The sequence below is a fragment of the Chelonia mydas genome, chromosome 4 (assembly GCF_015237465.2).
Source record: "Chelonia mydas isolate rCheMyd1 chromosome 4, rCheMyd1.pri.v2, whole genome shotgun sequence".
In the NCBI taxonomy this organism is placed as follows: Eukaryota; Metazoa; Chordata; order Testudines; family Cheloniidae; genus Chelonia; species Chelonia mydas.
Window position 1 is genome coordinate 60,520,346 of NC_057852.1, and position 13,559 is coordinate 60,533,904.

The 13,559-nt window shown below is 41.4% G+C and overlaps 1 long non-coding RNA gene across 1 annotated transcript in view; it reads left to right on the forward strand.

The window, feature by feature from the left end:
* LOC122465669 overlaps window positions 1-10,226 on the forward strand; it is a 54,969-nt gene extending 44,743 nt beyond the window's left edge. Inside the window, exon 3 of the long non-coding RNA XR_006290665.1 lies at window positions 10,041-10,226. This is a non-coding gene — a long non-coding RNA (uncharacterized LOC122465669). The remainder of the gene's footprint in view (window positions 1-10,040) is intronic.
* Window positions 10,227-13,559: the final 3,333 nt, after the last annotated feature.

The window sequence follows — 13,559 nt, forward strand, 5'->3', positions numbered from 1 at the left end:
AAAGAGTGGAACCTCCTCGCGTGTCCATTTTGCAGGCTTTGGCTTAGGCTTATTTTCGTCTTCGCCAGGATTTGATCTTTTCCCTTTGTTAACGCCAGCACCAGTTCAGCATCTCATAGACTTTGCTCAAAGCATAGGCTCCTTCCAGCTTCCTGGGCTCGCCTGTATTGGCTGCTCTGATTTGTAAACGTGCGCAGTCAAAGGGACGACGAAGTCCTCCCAGGGACATTAGAACAACTGCTTTGTAAAAATGCGGGTCGTTTGGTTTTTACTGCTCAAACTCGAACATAATGGGAGCAAATGGCTGGCGTTTCTTTTCCTATTGTTTTTATGAGGATGCCGATTATTCCACCGTGCACTTCTTGGTTCCAGGATCCTACAGTTAATTTGTATATTTTGCAGCTTCTGTTATACCCATCATTACCCAAGTGCGGAGATTTACAAGGCTGGTAATTTCTTTACCTTGGAGTCAGATTCTGAGATTCCAGGCGATTGCATTTACCCTTTCACCTCCCCCCCCCCAATTTCTTCCAGTCTCCTTCTGCTTCTGAAGCCCCAGTAATTTATTGCTCCACTGATCTGTTGCAGCCCCCATGAGGTCCCTTTAAACGAAGAATCTCCTAATTGCACACAGTCGGAACTCCTGAATAAAACCTGGCACAAACCAGGCAATCGAGAAAGAGAGAGCGAGTGAGCAGCTCAGAAATCAGTTGAGAGTGAGTGTCTGCAAGGACCTGCTCTATTGTCTGTCTGGGGTCACTGGCTAAGTTGGTGTTCCACTCTAGTGGGAATTTATTGCCATCAGATAAGAGCGTCAAGAGAGTAAAGTCAATATAATAAAGGCGATTTGTGGTAGAGGCAACAGATGGAATTTGAATTTCTCCAGGAAAATCTTTTGAGTGTAAATCCCGAGGACATGCTCAGCATAAAAAGTGGGCCCACAGTGCTGCTCTGGTTCACAAAATGAAATTAGTTACTTTGAAAGTATTTTGTCAAAGCAAACCCAGATCAATCGATCTATTTATCGATCGATGGATTGATCAGTCTAGTATGATGATATAATTCAAAGGTTGCATGTTTCAAACAAAAATAATCAGGAAATGGCCTCCTACAGTAGCATGGTCAGTTTTGCAGTATATCCTGAGTATTTTATGAAATAAATAATAATGGATAAAAATGTCACATTATTATTATTTATCAAACAAAACGAGGAATAGAAAAATCCTCTATAGAAACAGTGTGGATAGATTCACGCTGTTTTAGAATTCTTAGCTTTTGCACTTTAGTGATTTTTATTTTAAATGTATAACTTAACTGTTCCATTAGCATTTTTTTTTCATTTCATTTCCTAGATTTTTTTTAAAGACAAGCAGGAAGAAAAAGAAGAAAACATCCTTAAAATGTCATAAGCTTTTAAGCCATTTTATTATTGTTTTAAAAATGAAGCATAAGCTTTTAAGCTTCCATAAATTCATAAAGTGGCATACACAGTTAAGCCACATGAAATCCTTAAAGTTGCATAAGCATTTAAGCCACTTTAGATCCTAAAGCCATGTATGCTGTTAAAATGTCTTAAATCCTTAAGGCAGTAAAGTGCTTAAAACTTGAAGATGGAGAGTGAGAATAAGGGGACTGAAAAATTGATCTCCGGGTCCAGAGGTCCAGATTAAGAGACAGCAATAGAACACCGTGACTATTATAGTGTGTCTATGTATTATCAGTCTCTATAAAACCATTTCTCTCCCTATCCCACCATACCCAAATTTTATATAATTTCAGATTGTCAAAGAAACACCACCACTAACTTTTTCAGGGACACATCTGTGGGTTGAGGAATGAACAAGGAAAGGAGGACTGAAGGCTATACTAGCGTGTGTGTTATGTGTACTAACAGCCAAAAAATGGGCAGCAGTTTGCTGAAACATGCTGTATTAAATAAGATCAACTATATTCATTTACTTTTTTGCACATTTTTACTAATACAAATTTACTGCCTTGAATATGCTTAATACATGATGACATAAAGAGTGAGGAACTCATAACACTACTCATCCTCCCTGCCTAGCAATGTGGTTTGTTTGTTTGATGGGTCTTCTGTAGTAGGTATAGGAAATATTCATAGCTATTGTATGCCCAGTCCTACTATTTTATTGTCGTTCTTCAGGAACCATCAATTTGTTCAGGAGCTACCTCAGTAGCTGCATGAATTTCCCACCATTGTTCCCACATCTCATTTGTCCATCTCACTTGGTAAATCATCTCTAAGGTCAGAGGCACAATGACAGTCCCCCACTATGGCTCGTACAAGGCCTACCACAAAGGGGCTCCATACTTGATTGAGAAATCTAGGCACCACTCTATAGCAAATAATAAAAAACAATGACTCCTAGTATTGCTTTTAGTTCAGTTAAGCATGGAGAAGGTTTAGTAAAAGGCTCCTTATGCTCAGGAGGAGTCTCTCTCTGAAGATTCAAAAGCTGAGGGGAAATGAGTCTTTTCCATTTTTCCTCCCGTCATTGAAGGATCTTGCTCATGGGGAAATATAGGGTGTGATTTTCAAATGCACTCAGTATTGGCCTAAGTCTGTTCCCACGGAAACGCCCATTGATTTACATGGGAGCAGAGTGAGGCCAAGGCTGAGAACTTTTTAAAATCCTGCTCATAATTCATTGTGAGCTATTGTCAGATCAACTGCTGACCTGAACTGAGCTGAGATTTTGCATTCAAATATCATCTGAATTTGGGTATTAATTAGCTATTTATTGCATTTTGCCACTGTATGTGTGTAACATCTGTTACATAGCTATTCTCAGGGCTTGAGAAATTAAATAAATCCTCTCCGAGCCTTTGCCATGGTCTCTCTAGGATTTCATAATCCTGCCTTAGGTCTGTTTGTTTATGCTTTTCAGAAGTGATCACAGAGATCACAATGAGCTATAATGTCTTTCATCTGAGCAGCCATATCATGCCAGAACAAAATATGCCTTGTCTTTTGCTTACATTTTTTCAATGCCTAGATGACTGTTATGTATTTTAGGGAGATTTTCTTTAGTCAGTGCTGCTGGGAAAAATATTTATTTCTCCTCTTAACACTAAATTATTCCTTAAATGGCCACAATACATCAAACTCTATTTTTTCGTTAGGCCATCACTGTAAAATTGTTAATTTCTGGTTATAAAAATAGGTCTTTCAATGTTTTTCAATTTGAGCTGTGTTGGAAGCCCAGGTTTGCATCTGCTTTTGACTGAAATTGTCTCTGAAGCAGCTAGAGGCATGTTCTCTTTTCCCAGTGGGGTCAAGATGCTTGGTCTCTTTTCCCAGTGCATTTGCCCAGTGCTGGGTCCAGCTAGTTGAGCTGGGCATTGAGGGCTAAGGATATGTGCATAGTGTAGCCAGGGTCAATAAAACTCACATTTATGGGTGGTACCTCAATATAGAGTCTCAGTGTCTTGATGTAAGGAGCTATCCAGTAACCTGGTCCCGAACACCCGGGTCAAAGAAATGGAAAAGAACTGATCAACATGTAACAAGAGGGAAAATTAAAAGTCTGTCTGAGGAGACTGAAATCAGTTAGAAGGAAGAGTGGTTTAAGCAATTAGGACAGTCTCAAATACATTAAAGGAACACAGTCAACTTAAAACCCACACTTCTGTCGGAGAATGCTGCCCCTATTATTGTTACAAGTAGCACCGAAAATTAAAATAACTAAAAGAGAGTAAAGAAAAAACAAATAATTGCCAGGTTTTTTTAACTTTGTATCAGGATTAGGCATTTGACTGGTCAAATATGGTCAAATATTTTAAAGCACTAGTTTATTAGAATAGTAACTACAGTAACAAAGAACAGTAAGACTCCATGGCAGCATTTCCCAAACTTTTTTCCCACATGACCCTATTTTAATTAATAATTTCCTCCCAGGACCCAGACAGCATAGAAGATGCCAGTTTTGAACAGCAAGGTTACTAGGTTACGCTGTGCAGAACAAAAATGGCATCCTTCACGCCAGGGATTGCTGTGACCCCATCTGCTGATGGCATGAACCCACTTAGGGTTGCAACCCACAGTTTGGGAACCGCTGCTTTATGGTCTCCACTTGGCTCAGCTTTAGATAGAGACTTATGCCTAATTACAAAAAGGCAGTTACTTAACTGAGTTATTTTAACTTAAAAATGTGAAACAATGAAATGAATTTCTAAATATTGAAAGAATAATGCCATTCCCAGATTAACCAATATGCAATGGTGCACTTGCACAAGGCTCCTGTCATGGGGGTAGGAGGGTTGACCTTTGGAAACCAAAAGAAAACCAAAACTGAGTGCCACCGTGACCCTGTTTGTCAGATCACAACACTACTTACTCAAATTTGTCCTGGTCACCTCCCCATCCTGACAGAGGGGTGGCCAGGCCAAATCTGAGCGGTGCAGGGCTGGGTGAGTGTGGGACAGTCAATGGGAGAGACCAGATCTGGATGGCCAGGATTGGGAGGAACTGCCCTAGCCCAGGATGGCAGTGGAGCACTGAACCAGGGGCAGGGAGAGTGCCAGTAAGTGGACAGGAAGGTGCTGGGGCAGTGGGCAAGATACTGAGGGTGAGTTGCTGTGGGGGCTGTAGGGTGAGGAATTGCATGTGAATTATGGTTGCTGGAGGCTGTGGCCAGTGGGGTTGATGTGTTGGGTGCTGTGGTGAGCAGGATGGATGTCAGGGCCGCTGGGAGCTGCCAGGATAAGTGGGGCTGGTAGAGGGTTGTAGGGATATATGTAGGTGGGAGGGGCATTCCGGTATTTGTGTGTCGGGTGGGGAGAGAGAGGCATTCTGGGGTGGGGTATGTATGGGGTGGAGGCACTTTAAGGAAGGTGGGGAACCCCAATTTCCATAGCACACAGGGTCCCACAGTTCTTTAATCTGGGCCTGCATAATGCAATCAGAAAGACAGCCCACCACTTACGTCAGGATGTTCTTGCTGGAATATTTGTCAATATGTGGTCAAATAATAGGATCAATTGAGATTATTTGACCAATCAATCAACCATCTTGCCAAGCCTACTTTATTCATTTGACTGTGCTTGTAGTGTAGTCTGTTCCATTATTCCCTCATATAGTCAATCAGTCAGTTTGCCTTTTTGTTTGTGTGGCTCTTTCACACGGCAACAGGCAAGAGAAAACCCTTTGTAAAATTAGGAAACCCCTATTGGCAGGTGTAGGTCTTCAAACTGCATCTAACTCATTTTTGAAACCGAATAGATTTAAATGTGATGGTTCACTTTGAAAATAAATAAATGATATAGTCTCAAATCTAAACAAAAGCTACAGTCAAAACTGCAATACCAGTGGCTACAAGAGATACTGTGTGTAGGTAAGCAGCAATGCCTTGATGAATCTTCTGGGAATAAGCTTTGCTTCAGTGAAAATTATGCTTACTTGATTGTCCTCTTTTTGATTTAATGGCCATAAAGGCAATGGACTCTTTTGGATAGTTTGCTGGATTTTAATGTTATGTTGAAATGGGGAAAAATAAATACTACTTTGCTCTACTTATCTGCAGAATTGAATCATCTCACTAAAATGTAATTATGGGGTCTGAAATGTAGTTTGATTCACATTCATTACCTTAGTTTGAATTCCATACCTTTTAATTTTAAATTCTGAAAGAAATGTATTTAAATTATGCACATACACATTTTCTTTAACCTGCAAAACTCTGGAATATATAACGTATGCAAAGGCAGGCATACATCTTTTAAACTATTTTATTGGCTTATTCAATGTAGTTTTTCTTAAGGCTTGAGAGAGCCATAGCGCTTGAAGAGGAAAAGTATCCTTCCATCAAGAGAAAAATACTGCAGGAGACAGATCAATCTGCATAAACAATAGCACCCAGGGAAACACAGCCATACCTAATAAATGCGAATCTCACCAAACAATAAGAAGACCGCAGAAATGGAAAGTTGTGCTCGTCAAAAGAAAAACATAATGGGACTGATTCTGAGATCCCTTAAACACTTTAACTCCATTGACTACAGTGGAATGATTCCAGATTTATACTAGCATAAATGAGATGAAAATTAGGTCCAGTGTTCCTAACCCTCTGGTAAATGTGGTTGGGCTGATAGAACCTGGGAAAAGTGAGGTAGGCCTTTCAAGAACCACCTATGTCTCCAGATCAGCTACCTGAATAGAAAGAAAAATACGGGTTGGTCAGCTGCCATTGCACAAGGTTAAAAAAGTGGTAACTTTCCATATGTTAAGCACATTTAACAAGTTAATTGAATACAACCTATAATGTGGCTATTTTGAGGCTGATAGGCCTCAAAAATGGCCCCCTCCCGGTGACAGAAAATGCTGCTTTACCATTAAAAATTACATCCAGCACTGACAGGAATATCAATGGAAGAGTGTTGCATGTATTAAAATGTGAAACTCACACTCATGCTTTGTTTATAGTATAGCTTCTGATAAAAATCTCTAGCCCACTGAAGAAAAGAGGATTGCCCAGGTTCTAACTGAAGGCAGAATTTTGTTTTCTAATTGTAAGATTATTGCTGGCTGGGCTTTGGTGGCTGATAAGAGGAGAATTTAATCAAGATTAAAGCTGGACAATGAGGGGTGTGAGTGTGTGACAATATTTTACAGTCCAGTTTTGAAAAATTAAAAGTCACATCGAAATAATGTTTTCCTTTAAATGAAAATATTCTAATTTCTATTTTTATTGTATGTTTACAGTGTTGTTAATTGAATACTGTAGTGATATTTGGGTGTGGAGTGCTAAACAGTGCCCTCAGTTAGTACCAATGTGCTGTGGAAATGGAAAAAAGTGATAAATGAAATATAAAGGCAGAACCTCTTGGTGGCGCTTGTGCACATAATGTAATTTTTTGCTACAGCCAGTGAGATCAGCTATTGATTTTCAATGTACTTTACTGCTGTTCAGATTACTTTGGCATTCCTTATCTTCTCTAGGAAGACAAGCTTTTGGGATTGAATCCTTAGGACTAGTTGATTGGTTTTCAACATAACAGAAGCATTTTTGTGCTCAGGAACATTTTGTGCTGCATAGGCTGAGAAGAACTTTGATCATTTTCAAATGGCACAAAATAAGATTTTTATTGTCTCCAATGTGGTCATTCACATTGGTTCAACAATTTCCCTTTATTTGCTACCTTTAAACAAATTGTACTAGTTTTATTTATTACTGTCAGGATTATCATTGTTTTATTTCAGGTAATTTATATATAATGTCACATTACACTTTATGATTTTTCCACATTCTATATTTAATGATACATGAAAACAGCTGGACATAGATTTTTTTTATAAAATCTACATTTATTTGCACTTCAGTGTTTTTGTCAGTTGTGATCTTTTTCATTTATCTGCGGTTTATCTATATTTGGCTGCAGTTCCTGCCATGGTGTGGATTTCTGCCTAATGCAGTATTCCTGTTTGTGATTAGTACTCCCATTTCGCTGTCTAATCTAAGTGCTGGAAAACAATTAAAGTTAGCACAGAGCATGCATGAAAAGGCTATCATCTTACATTCCCGCCTCCCTATCCCAGTTCCTACTATATTTTATTTTATTAATGATTTAATGTACCCTTCCTTTCTTCCTCCTTCGTATAGTGTTTATTTTTCCTTATTATTTCTTATATTTATGATGGTTGCAGTTAGAGGCCAGAACCTGGATTGGGGCCCAATTATAATGGGTGCTGTACAAACACATAGTAAGAGGTAGTCTCTGTCCTGAAGACTTTATAGTCTAAGTAGAGAAGATTGACAAAGAGTGGGAGAAAGGAAATATTGTTGTCCCCATTTTGTGGATGGGGAATGGAGGTACAAAGGGTGAAATCCTGGCCCATTGAACTTCAGGGGAGTTTTGCCATTGATTTAATTTGCAGATGGAATTTGATTCCAAGAAATTAAACGTCTTGCCCAAAGTCATATGAAAAGACTATGGCAGAGCTGGAAACAGATCCCAGATCTCCTGAGGCCCAGTCTAGTTCCCTAACCACAAGATCATCCTTCTTCTCTTCTCGCCTTTTACTTGTTCATGATTATGGGTTGGTCCTGTGGCCTGCTGCCACTCCAGCTATAGGGGAAGACTGTATAGAGAAAAGGTTGACTTTACATTCAACCTGAACATGCTCACTGTAATCTCCTGTGGCAAGTTGTTCTATAGCAGAGGGCATCATACAGACAATGATTTGCCTCCTCTTCTGAGGAGTCTTATCCTGGGCCAGGCTAGATGCAGTATCCCACTGTCTTGGTAGATCATGTTTTCTTTCTTTCCATTTGCTTCTGTGTTTTTTTAATCTGACTTTCTGATTTTTTATGGCTTTATTGTTAATCTCAAGGTTTGAAGATTTTTTTTTAAAATTGCCAAAAAGCTTTACGCCTCCAGTGCGCTAAGATACATTGTTTTCTATATTGTGGAATCTCCATCATTGGGGATTTTTAAGAGCAGATTGGACAAACACCTGTCAGGGATGGTATAGAATACTTAATCCTGCCTCGAGTGCAGGACTAGATGACCTCTTGAGGTCCCTTCCAGTTCTATGTCTATGATTCCTCACTTTATGGCCCAATCTTGCTCCCATTCAGGTCAATAATGACAATACTTCCATTGACTTCAGCGGGACCAGGACTTGATCCCAAATCTTCAAGAAAAGAGAATTTCATTAGTTCTTAATCTGAAGCCATTGAAATTACATACAGATGTTATTATTTCTTCCTTTTGCTGTCCGGTATCAAATGAACTGGTGTTCCAAATTAATGGATGGATGCCATCACGTCACAAAAAATATCAAGATGATTGCCATTAGCTGGCACCAACATGGTTAGCAGCCTTACAGAGAGGGCAAAGATTAAGTGGCCAGGATGATTATGCTTCTCTCTCATCTGTAGAGGTGGCCAACGGTTGTGCCTGTTCTGTGGATAAACAGAGAACTCTGGTTTCCAAAGGTGTCAGTCTGCACATTTCAAGAGCACTGAATTCTAAAGAAAGAAAGTTACTCTGCCCTTGAATTGTCTAGTATATGCACTGTGTGTATGTGAGATCTATAAATATATTCTGAGAGCCAAAGACTAATTAGAGGGAGCTGATCAGGCTTTCAGGTTGACTGGCTGTTATCCTCTTAGGTCCTTAATGGTTCTGGACCCAGGTGGCTTGTTGAAAGAAATGCAACCCTGTCTCTTTTTATAAATTTCATTAAAACACGTAAACAAACAAAACATAAAATGAAGAAAACATACCACCAAAGCTAAGTTACTAAACTAAACTCAAAATAAAGCAACTATAAAATTAATATCACATCAAGGTCAAATAAACAACTCAGTCTCAATATTGGATTAGAATTAAATCATCAAATGCATTAAATCACCAAATTTATGCCAAAAAGAATCAGCCCTTATAAATTCCAAGAAGTCTAAAAAGGTGGCTGTCCATTAAAATATAAATCCCAATGTTTGAATCTTACTAAAGTCAATCATATCTATAACTTGAATTGAATTGTTAAGGATCTTAATACTAAAACCAAACTATTATCTAATGTCTGGACCAGAGCCTTAGAGCCACTTATAAAGCTTTCCTCCTTAGATTTCAATTTCTCTGTGGTGGCTGACCCCTCCTTCTACTTTTCTCAAACAGAGATATTAAAATACAGACTTCTACAGAACAGTCTTGATAAGCAGAAGTTTGACAACTCTTATTTACCAGAAACTTCAGATGACAATCTCAAATCTCTCAAGACTTTAAAATATAAAGCACAGAACACACTCTGCTGAATAGTTTTATTAGACGATATTTGGGGCTGTGAAACCCGGGGACCTATCTTTCTGGTGCCTTCCCTGTGTGGACTTTATGGGTGCCCATACACACATACTTGCATGCAACCATGCTTTACCTTTCATACCCTAAGATTAAAGAATATAAAAAGAACTGGGACATCTTCCAACTAATAAAAATGGAAAAAAGGAAAAATAAGATACTTAAGATAACAGGGGCTCACAAACTCTTTAGCTCTCTCATTCTCTGGTCTTTCACAGAGTAGGAGCTGGAAACGCAGACAAGGAGACAGATGGTGATGTTCTGCTGGCAAACCACTTCTCACTAGCAGACCTTCATCTGGTGCAGGGGGACTGGTCAAAGGCTTCCTCTCCTCAAGGTGGCAAGGTCTTGGAGATTCTGGAACATCAGTCTTCCCTCAGGTGGATTGCTGATAAAAGGTGAGGCTTCTCAACCTTACCTTTGATTCTTATGGTTTGTGAACTTCACTTACTCTATTTTGTTGCACTTCCCTCCAAGGCCTTCAGACAAATCAGGTGCAAAGCCTACACTGTAGACAGGCAACCTGGTCCAGCCATGTTTCATTTAGGTCACCTTTAGCAAGCATCAGTTTGGAAAAACAGTGGTTTAATCAGCAATTAAAAATATTTTGTGTTTTCCATACACAGAGACTGTAAATCTGTGACATCTCCCCATATATATAAACAATCCAGAGAATGCAACCTCTTTTGAGGAAGCTGGCATGGCCTTATCTGGGTGAAAGGTTTTAGGATGACATCATATCACCAGCCTATGGAAAGTTCAATAAAACAATCTTTTAAAAATCACTGATTGAAAAAAAATAACCCGGCAACAAAACCGGTCACTCAACATTCATTCATCAGCAGAAAGAAGAATAAGTTCAAATGTCTGAGCAGTTTCATTATCTCCATTTCCTTATTCCTTCCTATTCTGGAACTAAGTTATAAGCTTCTCTTCTATGTGGTATATTGAGGTCTGTGTTGGAATTTCATGCTATCACTTTAAGGGTATGTCTACACTACGGAATAAGGTCGAATTTATAGAAGTCGGTTTTTTAGAAATCGGTTTTATATATTCAAGTGTGTGTGTCCCCACAGAAAATGCTCTAAGTGCATTAAGTGCATTAACTCGGCAGAGTGCTTCCACAGTACCGAGGCTAGAGTTGACTTCCGGAGCGTTGCACTGTGGATAGCTATCCCACAGTTCCCGCAGTCTCTGCTGCCCATTGGAATTCTGGGTTGAGATCCCAATGCCTGATGGGGCTAAAACATTGTCGCGGGTGGTTCTGGGTACATATCGTCAGACCCCCTTCCCTCCCTCCCTCCGTGAAAGCAAGGGCAGACAATCGTTTCGCGCCTTTTTTCCTGAGTTACCTGTGCAGACGCCATAGCACGGCAAGCATGGATCCTGCTCAGGTAACCGTCACCGTATGTCTCCTGGGTGCTGGCAGACGCAGTACAGCATTGCTACACAGTAGCAGCAACCCATTGCCTTGTGGCAGCAGACGGTACAGTACGACTGGTAGCCGTCCTCATCGTGTCCGAGGTGCTCCTGGCCACGTCGGCTGGGAGCGCCTGGGCAGACATGGGCGCAGGGACTAAATCTGGAGTGACTTGACCAGGTCATTCTCTTTAGTCCTGCAGTCAGTGCTATTGAACCGTCTTATGGTGAGCAGGCAGGCGATATGGATTGCTAGCAGTCGTACTGTACCATCTTCTGCCGGGCAGGCAAGAGATGAGGATGGCTAGCAGTCGTATTGTACCATCTTCTGCCGGGCAGGCAAGAGATGAGGATGGCTAGCAGTCGTACTGTACCATCTTCTGCCGAGCAGCCCTGAGATGTGGATGGCATGCAGTCCTTCTGCACCGTCTGCTGCCAGCCAAAGATGTAAAAGATAGATGGAGTGGATCAAAACAAGAAATAGACCAGATTTGTTTTGTACTCATTTGCCTCCATCCCCGTCTAGGGGACTCATTCCTCTAGGTCACACTGTAGTCACTCACAGAGAAGGTGCAGCGAGGTAAATCTAGCCATGTATCAATCAGAGGCCAGGCTAACCTCCTTGTTCCAATAAGAACAATAACTTAGGTGCACCATTTCTTATTGGAACCCTCCGTGAAGTCCTGCCTGAAATACTCCTTGATGTAAAGCCACCCCCTTTGTTGATTTTAGCTCCCTGAAGCCAACCCTGTAAGCCGTGTCGTCAGTCGCCCCTCCCTCCGTCAGAGCAACGGCAGACAATCGTTCCGCACCTTTTTTCTGTGTGGACGCCATACCAAGGCAAGCATGGAGGCCGCTCAGCTCACTTTGGCGATTAGGAGCACATTAAACACCACATGCATTATCCAGCAGTATATGCAGCACCAGAATCTGGCAAAGCGATACCGGGTGAGGAGGCGACGTCAGCGCAGTCACGTGAGTGATCAGGACATGGACACAGATTTCTCTGAAAGCATGGGCCCTGCCAATGCATGCATCATGGTGCTAATGGGGTAGGTTCATGCTGTGGAACGCCGATTCTGGGCTCGGGAAACAAGCACAGACTGGTGGGACCGCATAGTGTTGCAGGTCTGGGACGATTCCCAGTGGCTGCGAAACTTTCGCATGCATAAGGGCACTTTCATGGAACTTTGTGACTTGCTTTCCCCTGCCCTGAAGCGCATGAATACCAAGATGAGAGCAGCCCTCACAGTTGAGAAGCGAGTGGTGATAGCCCTGTGGAAGCTTGCAACGCCAGACAGCTACCGGTCAGTTGGGAATCAATTTGGAGTGGGCAAATCTACTGTTGGGGCTGCTGTGATGCAAGTAGCCCACGCAATCAAAGATCTGCTGATATCAAGGGTAGTGACCCTGGGAAATGTGCACGTCATAGTGGATGGCTTTGCTGCAATGGGATTCCCTAACTGTGGTGGGGCCATAGACGGAACCCATATCCCTATCTTGGCACCGGAGCACCAAGCCGCCAAGTACATAAACCGCAAGGGGTACTTTTCAATAGTGCTGCAAGCTCTGGTGGATCACAAGGGACGTTTCACCAACATCAACGTGGGATGGCCGGGAAAGGTACATGACGCTCGCATCTTCAGGAACTCTGGTCTGTTTCAAAAGCTGCAGGAAGGGACTTTATTCCCAGACCAGAAAATAACTGTTGGGGATGTTGAAATGCCCATATGTATCCTTGGGGACCCAGCCTACCCCTTAATGCCATGGCTCATGAAGCCGTACACAGGCAGCCTGGACAGTAGTCAGGAGCAGTTCAACTACAGGCTGAGCAAGTGCAGAATGGTGGTAGAATGTGCATTTGGACGTTTAAAGGCACGCTGGCGCAGTTTACTGACTCGCTTAGACCTCAGCGAAGAATAAATGGACACAAATCAGATGTCAAGAATTATAACATTCATAAACCAGTCGGAGAACACTTCAATCTCTCTGGTCACGCAATCACAGACATGAGGGTCGCTATCTTAAAGCAAAAAACTTCAAATCCAGACTCCAGCGAGAAACTGCTGAATTGGAATTCATTTGCAAATTGGATACTATTAATTTGGGCTTGAATAGAGACTGGGAGTGGCTAAGTCATTATGCAAGGTAGCCTGTCTCCCCTTGTTTTTTTCCTGCAAACCCCCCCCCAAGACGTTCTGGTTAAACTTGGATTATTGCTGTGCACATTGTAAGATGAGCTGTTGCCAGCAGGAGAATGAGTTTGTGTGTGTGGTTTTTGGAAAAGGGGGGGGTGTGAGAAAACCTGGATTAGTGCT